The following is a 13,273-nucleotide window of genomic DNA, read 5'->3' as shown; positions in this document are numbered from 1 at the left end:
GGGGCAAGTTCGAATCCCCGAGCTGACATCGTACAAATCTGTCGTTCTGCCCCTGAACAGGCAGTTAACCCACTGTTCCTAGGCCGTCATTGAAAATAAGAATTTGTTCTTAACTGACTTGCCTAGTAAAATAAAGGTAAAATAAATAAATAAAAATAAAAATACACATGTGAGATATGTCTTCTATCTTGGGCTCTGAGGTCTTCCTGGTCAGGTCACCTCTGCCACTAGGCATGTAACCAGGGTGTTGGAGGTCAACAAGTGCAACCTGACCTTGGTATTAGTCAGGCTAGCTGGGAATGGTGGGGGGACTGTGTCCAACTCACTGTGATGAATTCTCAACCCGGCCGGCCATAGAGGGAAATAACTCTGGTCCGTTTGTTAGGGAGGGATTTCTGACCAACCTGATATAATAACTGTCCTCTGCTGGGGTATCTATCTATCTATCTATCTATCTATCTATCTATCTATCTATCTATCTATCTATCTATCTATCTCTAGGACTTAGTGACTGAGGTGATCTGCTGGGGTATCTATCTATCTATCTATCTATCTATCTATCTATCTATCTATCTATCTATCTATCTATCTATCTATCTATCTCTAGGACTTAGTGACTGAGGTGATCTGCTGGGGTATCTATCTATCTATCTATCTATCTATCTATCTATCTATCTATCTATCTATCTATCTATCTATCTATCTATCTATCTCTAGGACTTAGTGACTGAGGTGATCTGCTGGGGTATCTATCTATCTCTAGGACTTAGTGACTGAGGTGATCTGTTGGGGGTATCTATCTATCTCTAGGACATAGTGACTGAGGTGATCTGCTGGGGTATCTATATATCTCTAGGACTTAGTGACTGAGGTGATCTGCTGGGGTATCTATCTATCTCTAGGACTTAGTGACTGAGGTGATCTGTTGGGGGTATCTATCTATCTCTAGGACATAGTGACTGAGGTGATCTGCTGGGGTATCTATATATCTCTAGGACTTAGTGACTGAGGTGATCTGCTGGGGTATCTATCTATCTCTAGGACATAGTGACTGAGGTGATCTGCTGGGGTATCTATCTATCTCTAGGACTTAGTGACTGAGGTGATCTGTTGGGGGTATCTATCTATCTCTAGGACTTAGTGACTGAGGTGATCTGCTGGGGTATCTATCTATCTCTAGGACAGTGACTGAGGTGATCTGCTGGGGTATCTATCTATCTCTAGAACTTAGTGACTGAGGTGATCTGCTGGGGTATCTATCTATCTCTAGGACTTAGTGACTGAGGTGATCTGCTGGGGTATCTATCTTTCTCTAGGACTTAGTGACTGAGGTGATCTGCTGGGGTATCTATCTATCTCTAGGACTTAGTGACTGAGGTGATCTGCTGGGGTATCTATCTATCTCTAGGACTTAGTGACTGAGGTGATCTGCTGGGGTATCTATCTATCTCTAGGACTTAGTGACTGAGGTGATCTGCTGGGGTATCTATCTATCTCTAGGACAGTGACTGAGGTGATCTGCTGGGGTATCTATCTATCTCTAGGACTTAGTGACTGAGGTGATCTGCTGGGGTATCTATCTATCTCTAGGACAGTGACTGAGGTGATCTGTTGGGGTATCTATCTATCTCTAGGACTTAGTGACTGAGGTGATCTGCTGGGGTATCTATCTATCTCTAGGACATAGTGACTGAGGTGATCTGCTGGGGTATCTATCTATCTATCTATCTATCTATCTATCTATCTATCTATCTATCTATCTATCTATCTCTAGGACTTAGTGACTGAGGTGATCTGCTGGGGTATCTATCTATCTATCTATCTATCTATCTATCTATCTATCTATCTATCTATCTATCTATCTATCTATCTCTCTCTAGGACTTAGTGACTGAGGTGATCTGCTGGGGTATCTATCTATCTCTAGGACTTAGTGACTGAGGTGATCTGTTGGGGGTATCTATCTATCTCTAGGACATAGTGACTGAGGTGATCTGCTGGGGTATCTATATATCTCTAGGACTTAGTGACTGAGGTGATCTGCTGGGGTATCTATCTATCTCTAGGACTTAGTGACTGAGGTGATCTGTTGGGGGTATCTATCTATCTCTAGGACATAGTGACTGAGGTGATCTGCTGGGGTATCTATATATCTCTAGGACTTAGTGACTGAGGTGATCTGCTGGGGTATCTATCTATCTCTAGGACATAGTGACTGAGGTGATCTGCTGGGGTATCTATCTATCTCTAGGACTTAGTGACTGAGGTGATCTGTTGGGGGTATCTATCTATCTCTAGGACTTAGTGACTGAGGTGATCTGCTGGGGTATCTATCTATCTCTAGGACAGTGACTGAGGTGATCTGCTGGGGTATCTATCTATCTCTAGAACTTAGTGACTGAGGTGATCTGCTGGGGTATCTATCTATCTCTAGGACTTAGTGACTGAGGTGATCTGCTGGGGTATCTATCTTTCTCTAGGACTTAGTGACTGAGGTGATCTGCTGGGGTATCTATCTATCTCTAGGACTTAGTGACTGAGGTGATCTGCTGGGGTATCTATCTATCTCTAGGACTTAGTGACTGAGGTGATCTGCTGGGGTATCTATCTATCTCTAGGACTTAGTGACTGAGGTGATCTGCTGGGGTATCTATCTATCTCTAGGACAGTGACTGAGGTGATCTGCTGGGGTATCTATCTATCTCTAGGACTTAGTGACTGAGGTGATCTGCTGGGGTATCTATCTATCTCTAGGACAGTGACTGAGGTGATCTGTTGGGGTATCTATCTATCTCTAGGACTTAGTGACTGAGGTGATCTGCTGGGGTATCTATCTATCTCTAGGACATAGTGACTGAGGTGATCTGCTGGGGTATCTATCTATCTCTAGGACTTAGTGACTGAGGTGATCTGCTGGGGTATCTATCTATCTCTAGGACATAGTGACTGAGGTGATCTGTTGGGGTATCTATCTATCTCTAGGACAGTGACTGAGGTGATCTGCTGGGGTATCTATCTATCTCTAGGACATAGTGACTGAGGTGATCTGTTGGGGTATCTATCTATCTCTAGGACTTAGTGACTGAGGTGATCTGCTGGGGTATCTATCTATCTCTAGGACATAGTGACTGAGGTGATCTGTTGGGGTATCTATCTATCTCTAGGACATAGTGACTGAGGTGATCTGCTGGGGTATCTATCTATCTCTAGGACATAGTGACTGAGGTGATCTGTTGGGGTATCTATCTATCTCTAGGACTTAGTGACTGAGGTGATCTGCTGGGGTATCTATCTATCTCTAGGACATAGTGACTGAGGTGATCTGTTGGGGTATCTATCTATCTCTAGGACATAGTGACTGAGGTGATCTGCTGGGGTATCTATCTATCTCTAGGACTTAGTGACTGAGGTGATCTGCTGGGGTATCTATCTATCTCTAGGACATAGTGACTGAGGTGATCTGCTGGGGTATCTATCTATCTCTAGGACTTAGTGACTGAGGTGATCTGCTGGGGTATCTATCTATCTCTAGGACTTAGTGACTGAGGTGATCTGCTGGGGTATCTATCTATCTCTAGGACTTAGTGACTGAGGTGATCTGCTGGGGTATCTATCTATCTCTAGGACATAGTGACTGAGGTGATCTGCTGGGGTATCTATCTATCTCTAGGACTTAGTGACTGAGGTGATCTGCTGGGGTATCTATCTATCTCTAGGACTTAGTGACTGAGGTGATCTGTTGGGGGTATCTATCTATCTCTAGGACATAGTGACTGAGGTGATCTGCTGGGGTATCTATCTATCTCTAGGACTTAGTGACTGAGGTGATCTGCTGGGGTATCTATCTTTCTCTAGGACTTAGTGACTGAGGTGATCTGCTGGGGTATCTATCTATCTCTAGGACTTAGTGACTGAGGTGATCTGCTGGGGGATCTATCTTTCTCTAGGACTTAGTGACTGAGGTGATCTGCTGGGGTATCTATCTATCTCTAGGACTTAGTGACTGAGGTGATCTGCTGGGGTATCTATCTATCTCTAGGACTTAGTGACTGAGGTGATCTGCTGGGGTATCTATCTATCTCTAGGACTTAGTGACTGAGGTGATCTGCTGGGGTATCTATCTATCTCTAGGACTTAGTGACTGAGGTGATCTGCTGGGGTATCTATCTATCTCTAGGACTTAGTGACTGAGGTGATCTGTTGGGGGTATCTATCTATCTCTAGGACATAGTGACTGAGGTGATCTGCTGGGGTATCTATCTTTCTCTAGGACTTAGTGACTGAGGTGATCTGCTGGGGTATCTATCTATCTCTAGGACAGTGACTGAGGTGATCTGCTGGGGTATCTATCTATCTCTAGGACTTAGTGACTGAGGTGATCTGCTGGGGTATCTATCTATCTCTAGGACTTAGTGACTGAGGTGATCTGCTGGGGTATCTATCTATCTCTAGGACTTAGTGACTGAGGTGATCTGCTGGGGTATCTATCTATCTCTAGGACTTAGTGACTGAGGTGATCTGCTGGGGTATCTATCTATCTCTAGGACTTAGTGACTGAGGTGATCTGCTGGGGTATCTATCTATCTCTAGGACTTAGTGACTGAGGTGATCTGCTGGGGTATCTATCTATCTCTAGGACTTAGTGACTGAGGTGATCTGCTGGGGTATCTATCTATCTCTAGGACTTAGTGACTGAGGTGATCTGCTGGGGTATCTATCTATCTCTAGGACTTAGTGACGGAGGTGATCTGCTGGGGTATCTATCTATCTCTAGGACTTAGTGACTGAGGTGATCTGCTGGGGTATCTATCTATCTCTAGGACTTAGTGACTGAGGTGATCTGCTGGGGTATCTATCTTTCTCTAGGACTTAGTGACTGAGGTGATCTGCTGGGGTATCTATCTATCTCTAGGACAGTGACTGAGGTGATCTGCTGGGGTATCTATCTATCTCTAGGACATTGACTGAGGTGATCTGCTGGGGCATCTATCTATCTCTAGGACAGTGACTGAGGTGATCTGCTGGGGCATCTATCTATCTCTAGGACAGTGACTGAGGTGATCTGCTGGGGGTCCTCCTCCAAAGCCATCACACACATCTTCTCTAGGGCTGGGGGACACAGAAAGGTTTCCCAGACATGTGCTTAAACACACACACACAGACCTCCATGTTGAGTGGTTTATTCATAAAGGTGTCCTTGGGGAGACAAGGACCTAACCCTAAAAAAGGATGATTTATGGTCTGTGATCTAACACTGGGCCTGTCTCCCTCTAGACTTGTCTCTCTCTAGACCTGTCTCCCGCTAGGCCTGTCTCCCTCTAGGCCTGTCTCCCCCTCGACCTGTCTCCCTCTAGACGTGTCTCCCTCTAGGCCTGTCTCCCTCTAGGCCTATCTCCCTCTAGGCCTGTCTCCCTCTAGGCCTGTCTCCCTCTAGACCTGTCTCCCTCTAGACCTGTCTCCCTCTAGGCCTGTCTCCCCCGAGACCTGTCTCCCTCTAGGCCTGTCTCCCTCTAGGCCTGTCTCCCTCTAGGCCTGTCTCCCTCTAGACCTGTCTCCCTCTAGGCCTGTCTCCCCCTAGACCTGTCTCACTCTAGACCTGTCTCACGCTCTGAATGTCTCGCTCTCTGCCTGTCTCGCTCTCTGCCTGTCTCACTCTCTGCCTGTCACGCTCTCTGCCTGTCTCGCGTTCTGCCTGTTTCTCGAAGGTTTCCCACCTAACCCTAAATTCATAAAGGATGATTTATGGTCTCTGCCTGTCTTGCGCTCTGCCTGTCTTGCGCTCTGCCTGTCTCGCTCTCTGCCTGTCTCACTCCCTCTGCCTGTCACGCTCTCTGCCTGTCTCGCGCTCTGCCTGTCTTGCGCTCTGCCTGTCTTGCGCTCTGCCTGTCTCCCCGAGACCTGTCTCTGCCTGTTTCGCTCTGCCTGTCTCGCGCTCTGCCTGTCTCGCGCTCTGCCTGTCTCGCGCTCTGCCTGTCTCGCGCTCTGCCTGTCTCGCGCTCTGCCTGTCTCATGCTCTGCCTGTCTTGTGCTCTGCCTGTCTCGCGCTCTGCCTGTCTCACGCTCTGCCTGTTTCAGTCTCTGCCTGTTTCAGTCTCTGCCTGTCTTGCGCTCTGCCTGTCTCGCTCTCTGCCTGTCTCACTCTCTGCCTGTCTCGCTCTCTGCCTGTCTCGCGCTCTGCCTGTCTCGCGCTCTGCCTGTCTCGCGCTCTGCCTGTCTCGCGCTCTGCCTGTCTCGCGCTCTGCCTGTCTCGCGCTCTGCCTGTCTTGCGCTCTGCCTGTCTCGCGCTCTGCCTGTCTCGCGCTCTGCCTGTCTCAGGCTCTGCCTGTCTCGCGTTCTGCCTGTTTCAGTCTCTGCCTGTTTCAGTCTCTGCCTGTTTCAGTCTCTGCCTGTCTCGCGTTCTGCCTGTTTCAGTCTCACCTAAAAAGTATGAACTGTGAAAGTGCCTACTGTGTATTTATTTGAGCTTCTTAGCCATTAGAGTGAGTAGCATCAGCAGTTCTGAGGCCTGTATCCCGGACAGGGACCTGGTTATACTCCTGTGGAAACAAGGTTGCAGAATCAAGTTAGAGATAAACATATTGTGAACGCCCCTCAGTTGGGGGTTGGGGTGTGTGTGTGTCAGTGGAGGTTGATGGACAGCCCTATTGGAGGACAGGCTCATTGATGTGTTTTATATCATTCCATTATTCCATTCCACACATTACATTGAGCCTGTCCTCCTATAGCTCCTCCCAGCCTCCTCTGTTGTGTGTGTGTGTGTGTGTGTGTGTGTGTGTGTGTGTGTGTGTGTGTGTGTGTGTGTGTGTGTGTGTGTGTGTGTGTGTGTGTGTGTGTGTGTGTGTGTGTGTGTGTGTGTGTGTGTTGAGGGGGCCAGTAGGTCGTGGGGTCATGGTCTGAGCCCTGTCTCAACAACACAGCGTCTGTGCCTCCATCTTCAATAAATAGAGCCGTGCTTTCATACTTGCCACCCATCCATCAGTCCTCCAATCCCCAGTCAGCCAGGCTGTCACACTGAAACGAGTGTGTGCGACTGTGTGTGAGTGTGCACATGCATGAATGAGTGAGTGAGTGTTGGAAAGTATGTCTACCAATGTAAAAGTCCCAAGACAATTGCATTCCACATGAAAAACCGAGTGTTGGAGTAGTGTAGTTCTGAACTGATTGGTGTATGTCACCGTCTTAAGTTAGAAGTGCCTCCTCGGTGTGTCTTCTGCAGTTTACCAGTGTGTGCAGGCAGGCATGTGGGTATGTATGTATGTGTACGAATTAGTATGTGTGAAGTGATTAGTATGCGTGAAGTGATGAGACACTTAATTAGTTTTATTCCGTCAGACAACAGCTTCTGTGTACAGACCTGCCCAAACACACTGCCATACACTACTCCTCCAATACTCTCTCTCTCTCTCTCTCTCTCTCGTCGGAGTGCATGCTGGGAGTGAGTCGTCAAGCAGGAGTGATTGTGTGAGCGAATGGAATTTCTTTTCACTCTATTGGGTTTTGGTATGTATATATATATATATTGATTAGTTTAGTTGTTTTAAGGGTATCTTGTTTAACTATCACTAAGCACGTATAGGGGTGGTGGGATCTTTGAGGTTGGTTTTTCGCAAGGGCACAACCAGCGGGTGGGGCTGGTTGCAATGGCCACTCGCGGAAGTGTAGAGTTTGAAAAACTTAGTCGGAGGCATGGAGTAAAGATTCCTGCTGCGGCCGGGTGTTCAGTGGAAGAATGTTGCTTGGCTGTGGGTGCTATCATTGGGTATGATAGCATCAAATCAGCCTCAAGGATGAATAGCGCTGTAGTGATATTCTTAGATTCAATTGAAAAGGTGAATAAGATAGTTGAGAGGGGTGTTGTGTTGCGGGAGACACAGACGCCGGTATTTCCGCTTATGAATCTGGCGAAGAAAGTTATACTTTCTAACGTGCCACCATTTGTTAGAGATGAAGTGTTGGGGCGAGAGTTATCTCGCCATGGTCAAATCGTATCTACAATAAAGAAGGTTCTTTTTGGATGCAAATCTCCGTTGTTGAAACATGTGGTGTCTCATAGGAGACAAGTGCATATGATTTTAAAAAAGGACGGAGATTAACTGAATTTAGCGTTCAGTTTTAAGATTGATGGATTTGATTATGTCTTCTATGCATCTACTGAATCAATGAAATGCTTTGGCTGTGGAAGAGAGGGGCATTTGGTGCGTAGTTGTCCCGAGAATGAGCGCGCTGAGTCTGGTAGTAGCTCTAGTGCTGGTGCAACTAACGCACCACCGCGAAGGGATGAACATGCTAAGAGTGCAGGGGAAGGGAGAAGGTGGGCAGATGTGGTTGGAAAAGTAGGACAGGAAGGCATTGTGGATACGGGGGCAATTGTGGTAGATCAGAACAAAGAGGGAGGGAAAACAGTAGGTGAGATTGCGACTGTCGTCGCTGAGGTGGTGCTGGAAAATGAAATTGGAGGTCAAGAGGAGATTGAAATAACGGAAAAGGAAGCGGATGTTTTCAAAATACCGAGGAGTAAAAGGAAGAATTTAAGGGGTGGTGAAGGGTCTAATTCTAAGAGAAAGGTAGAGATTGATAAATCAGTTGAAGATGAACAAGTTGTAGAGATGGGGGAATTAGGGGAAAGGGAAGTGACATACATTTTCTACAAGAAACGCATAGTAATTTGGAACATGAAGTTATGTGGCAACAGGAGTGGGGGGGGACAGTGGTGTGTAGTCATAAAAACTCAAAAAGTGGGGGTGTGGTTATCTTGTTCTCAAAAGGGTTTTTGCCTTTGTCATATGAGGTTGAAGAGGTAGTTGAGGGGAGGTTATTAAAAGTTAGAGCAAGGTATGAAAACATCAATATGTGTCTGATAAATGTATATGCCCCAGTGGTGACAGTTGGGAGGGTATGTTTTTTAGAGACATTATCAAATACCATTGAGAAATGTAACAAAGAAGATTATTTATTTATTGTTGGGGATTTTAACTGCACAGTTAGCGATTTAGATAGAAATCACCAAGAACCTCATATAGCCTCAAGGACTTTTTTAAAACGCCTCATTGTAACACATGAACTGTGTGATATTTGGCGGAGTCAACATGGAGGAACAAGGCAGTACACCTGGGCGCATGTGAGAGAGAACATCATCTCTATGGCCAGGTTAGATAGGTTTTATGTTTTTGAGCATCAATCTCAGGTCTGTAAATCAAGTGTGATAACCCCAGTGGGATTTTCTGATCATTGTTTAATAACAGAGGTGGTGTTCATTAACGATGTAAAACCCAAAAGCGCATACTGGCATTTTAATATAACTTTATTGAGTGATGCTCACTTCAGGACCTGTTTCAGTTTTTTCTGGGAGAGGTGGAGGTCTCAAAAGGCCAGTTTTGTATCCCTTCAACCGTGGTGGGATATAGGGAAAATCCAGATTCAACAATTTTGTAATCAATACACGAGGAATGTTACCAAGGATATCACCAGATCAATGAAAGCCCTAGAGTTTGAAATAGTGGAACTCATGACGTTGGTTGAGACCACAGGAGATCGAGGCCATACTCAGGCCCTCAAGAGGAGAAAAGCTGCATTGGCAGACCTGCTGGGTATCAGAGCACAGGGGGCATTGGTGAGAAGTAAGTTTCAGGGAATATCTGAAATGGATGCCTCATCCAAATTTTTCTTTGGTTTAGAGAAAAAGAATCGACAAAGAAAAATTATTCATTGTCTCAAATCAGCTGTTGGACAAGAGCTCACTAGCCCTAGTGAAATTAGAAAGAGGGCAGTAGAGCTCTACAAGTGTGAGTATAAAGAGGACAAAACAGTGACACAGCAGTTCTTTGATGGGCTCCCAAAGGTGGCTGCAGAAGCTCAGGTTGAGCTTGAGCAACCATTGTCTTTGCAGGATTTATACACTGCATTAAAAGGCATGGAAAATGGAAGGGCACCAGGCATTGATGGGCTTCCCGTTGACTTTTTAAGGTCTTTTTGGGCTATGTTGGGAGAGGATTGGTTAGAAGTAGTTAATGATAGTTTAACCGGAGGGTTACTACCAATAAGCTGCAGAAGGGCTGTCCTCACCCTACTGACCAAAAAGGGTGACCCGAGGGAGGTGAAGAACTTGAGGGCGGTGGCTTTATTGTGCACTGATTATAAGATATTGTCAAAGGCTTTGTCCAACAGGCTGAGGGAGGTGATGGGGCAAATCATACATACGGATCAGTCCTACTGTGTTCCTGGCAGGCAGATAGGGGATAACATTTCTCTGATTCATGATTTTTTGGACGTCTCTAGGGCTATTGGGTTGGATGCTGGTCTAATTTCAATTGATCAGGAAAAGGCATTTGACCGAGTTGAACATCAATATTTATGGCACACGTTTGAGGCGTTTGGGTTCAGCTCTGGTTTTATTGCCATGATAAAGGTGATATATGGTGACATTGAAAGTGTATTGAAAGTTAACGGTGGTTTGAGTGCTCCTTTTAAAGTGTGTAGAGGTATTAGGCAGGGATGTTCTTTGTCAGGAATGTTATATGCCATTGCTATAGAGCCACTACTAAATAGCATTAGAAGTCGCATTGCAGGGGTGTGCCTTTCAGAGGATATTCCTCCTATTCGTCTCTCAGCCTATGCTGATGATGTAGTTGTGTTAGTGAAAAATCAAGCGGAGGTGGATAGCTTGAGTCTAATGGTTGATCGTTTTAGGGGAATATCCTCTGCAAAGGTAAATTGGGAAAAGAGTTGGGCTTTACAGATTGAAGAATGGTCTGGAGGGATCATGGCTTTGCCAGGGGGGCTAGAATGGTGTAAGGGAGGTTTTAAGTATCTTGGAGTGTACCTAGGAGATGAGGGGACTATGGAAAAAAATTGGAGTGGGGTGGTTGAAATGGTGGAAGGGAGGATGAGGAGATGGCGTTGGTTACTATCTCGTACGTCATATAGGGGGCACACTATTATAGTTAACAATGTGATTGCCTCTGCACTGTGGCATCGGTTGTCAGTTTTAGAACCACCATTTGGCCTTCTGGCTAAGATACAGGCAATTATTGTGGATTTCTTTTGGGATAAATATCACTGGGTTCCACAAAGTGTTTTGTATTTGTCAAAAGAGGAGGGGGGACAAGGTCTTGTACATCTTGGTAGTAGGACTGCTGCTTTCCGGTTTCAGTTTATTCAAAGGTTGCTTTATGGACCGGAAAATGTGGTGTGAAGAGGGGTGGCAGGTCTTGTATTACAGCGGGTTGGAGGATTAGGTTTAAAGAAGGCTTTATTTCTGGTTGATAGTAGCCAGATTTCTAGGGAGGGAGTACCTCCGTTTTACAGAGGCCTTCTCAGAGTGTGGAGCATAATGAAGGTGTCCAGACGAACTTCAGTGGAGTCAGTGCATTGGCTGTTGGAGGAACCTCTGGTGTATGGGGCAAGACTGGATTGTACAACTGCAGCTGTTCCACATTTCTCCAAGATTCTGGTGAAGGGGAAAATCATCACCTTAAAACAGGCCATGGCTGGGCCCTCCTTAATGGATGGAAGACGGGTGGCAGAACATTTGGGGATGAGGTCGGAAAGGATTGTCGGACAAATGCTGGGGAGCTGTAGGAAGGCTCTGTCAGCGGAAGAATGGGGTATGCTTAGTAGCCACAAGAAGAAGGTACAAAATGAAGACGTCTCATTTCCAAGACTAGGGATTACACCAATTATCCCAGAGTCAGAAAGAAATGCGTTATTGCTGGATTTGAGAGGGTTGGAGGAGGTGGGTTTGGATGAGGTGAATGGGAAGGACTCGTATAGGGGGTGTGTCAAGGTGTTGAATAAAGATAAATTGAAAAATAGAAAAGACACTTCATGGAGGGTAAAATTGGGCATTGATGACAAGGTAAAGCCAGCATGGAAGCACTGTACAAGCCACCGTTACAAAAGGGTACTAGTGATATGCAATGGAGGGTTTTACATGGCATCATTGCAGTTAATGCTTTTGTATCTGTTATTAACTCAGATGTTAGAGATGGATGTCCTTTTTGTAATATAAGAGAAACAATTTTTCACTGTTTTATGGAGTGTGAGTGGATAAAACCTCTATTGGAAATGCTGGAATCTTTGTTTAAAGCTGTAGGGGAGTTTTTCAATGACACTGTTTTTATTTTGGGGTTCCAATATAGTAAACAACAGAAAAGAACATGTCAAATGTTACATTTTATTTTGGGACAAGCTAAGATGTCAATTTTTCTGAGTAGGAAACATAAGATAGAAACGGGATATGGGCAGGATGTAAGATGTGTTTTTAAAGGATTAGTGAAAGCAAGAATAAAAGTAGATTTTGAGTTCTTTTCAGCTGTAAAATATCTCCTATTATTTGAGGAGAAGTGGGCCTACGAAGGAGCGCTTTGTTTTGTAGAGGAGGGGAAATTATTTAATGCTGATGAAATAAGTTGAATGTATATGTTATGTATTTATTTTTGTTTAGGAATTACATTTGTTGTTTCATTTCTGAAAAGGCAGTGTGTCATTATTTATGTTAACACTTGAGTAAAAAATAAAGGTTTTTATAAAAACTCAAAACTCTCTCTCTCTCTCTCTCTCTCTCTCTCTCTCTCTCTCTCTCTCTCTCTCTCTCTCTCTCTCTCTCTCTCTCTCTCTCTCTCTCTCTCTCTCTCTCTCTCTCTCTCTCTCTCTCTCTCTCTCTCTCTCCCTCTCTCTCTTTTCAATTCAATTCAAGGGGCTTTATTGGCATGGGAAACATGTGTTAACATTGCCAAAGCAAGTGAGGTAGATAATATACAACAGTGAAATAAACAAAAAAATAAACAGTAAACATTACACATACATAAGTTTCAAAACAATAAAGACATTACACATTATATATATACAGTGTTGTAACAGTGTACAAATGGTTAAGGAAAATAAATAAGCATAAATATGGGTTGTATTTACAATGGTGTTTGTTCTTCACTGGTTGCCCTTTTCTTGTGGCAACAGGTCACAAATTTCCTTCCCATTCCCTTCTCCTCACCCTATCACTCCTCATCCCTACCCTCTCCTCATCCCTACCTTCTCCTCATCCCATTCCCTTCTCCTCACCCTATCACTCCTCATCCCTACCCTCTCCTCACCCTATCACTCCTCATCCCTACCCTCTCCTCATCCCTACCTTCTCCTCATCCCATTCCCTTCTCCTCACCCTATCACTCCTCATTCCTACCCTCTCCTCACCCTATCACTCCTCATCCCTACCATACCCTCTCCTCATCCCTATCAGAGACCAAAAGCAGGGATGTTATGTCAAGTCCTATCAGAGG

This window comes from Oncorhynchus keta, chromosome 10, assembly GCF_023373465.1.
Source record: "Oncorhynchus keta strain PuntledgeMale-10-30-2019 chromosome 10, Oket_V2, whole genome shotgun sequence".
In the NCBI taxonomy this organism is placed as follows: domain Eukaryota; kingdom Metazoa; phylum Chordata; class Actinopteri; order Salmoniformes; family Salmonidae; genus Oncorhynchus; species Oncorhynchus keta.
This window is presented reverse-complemented; position numbering follows the sequence as displayed.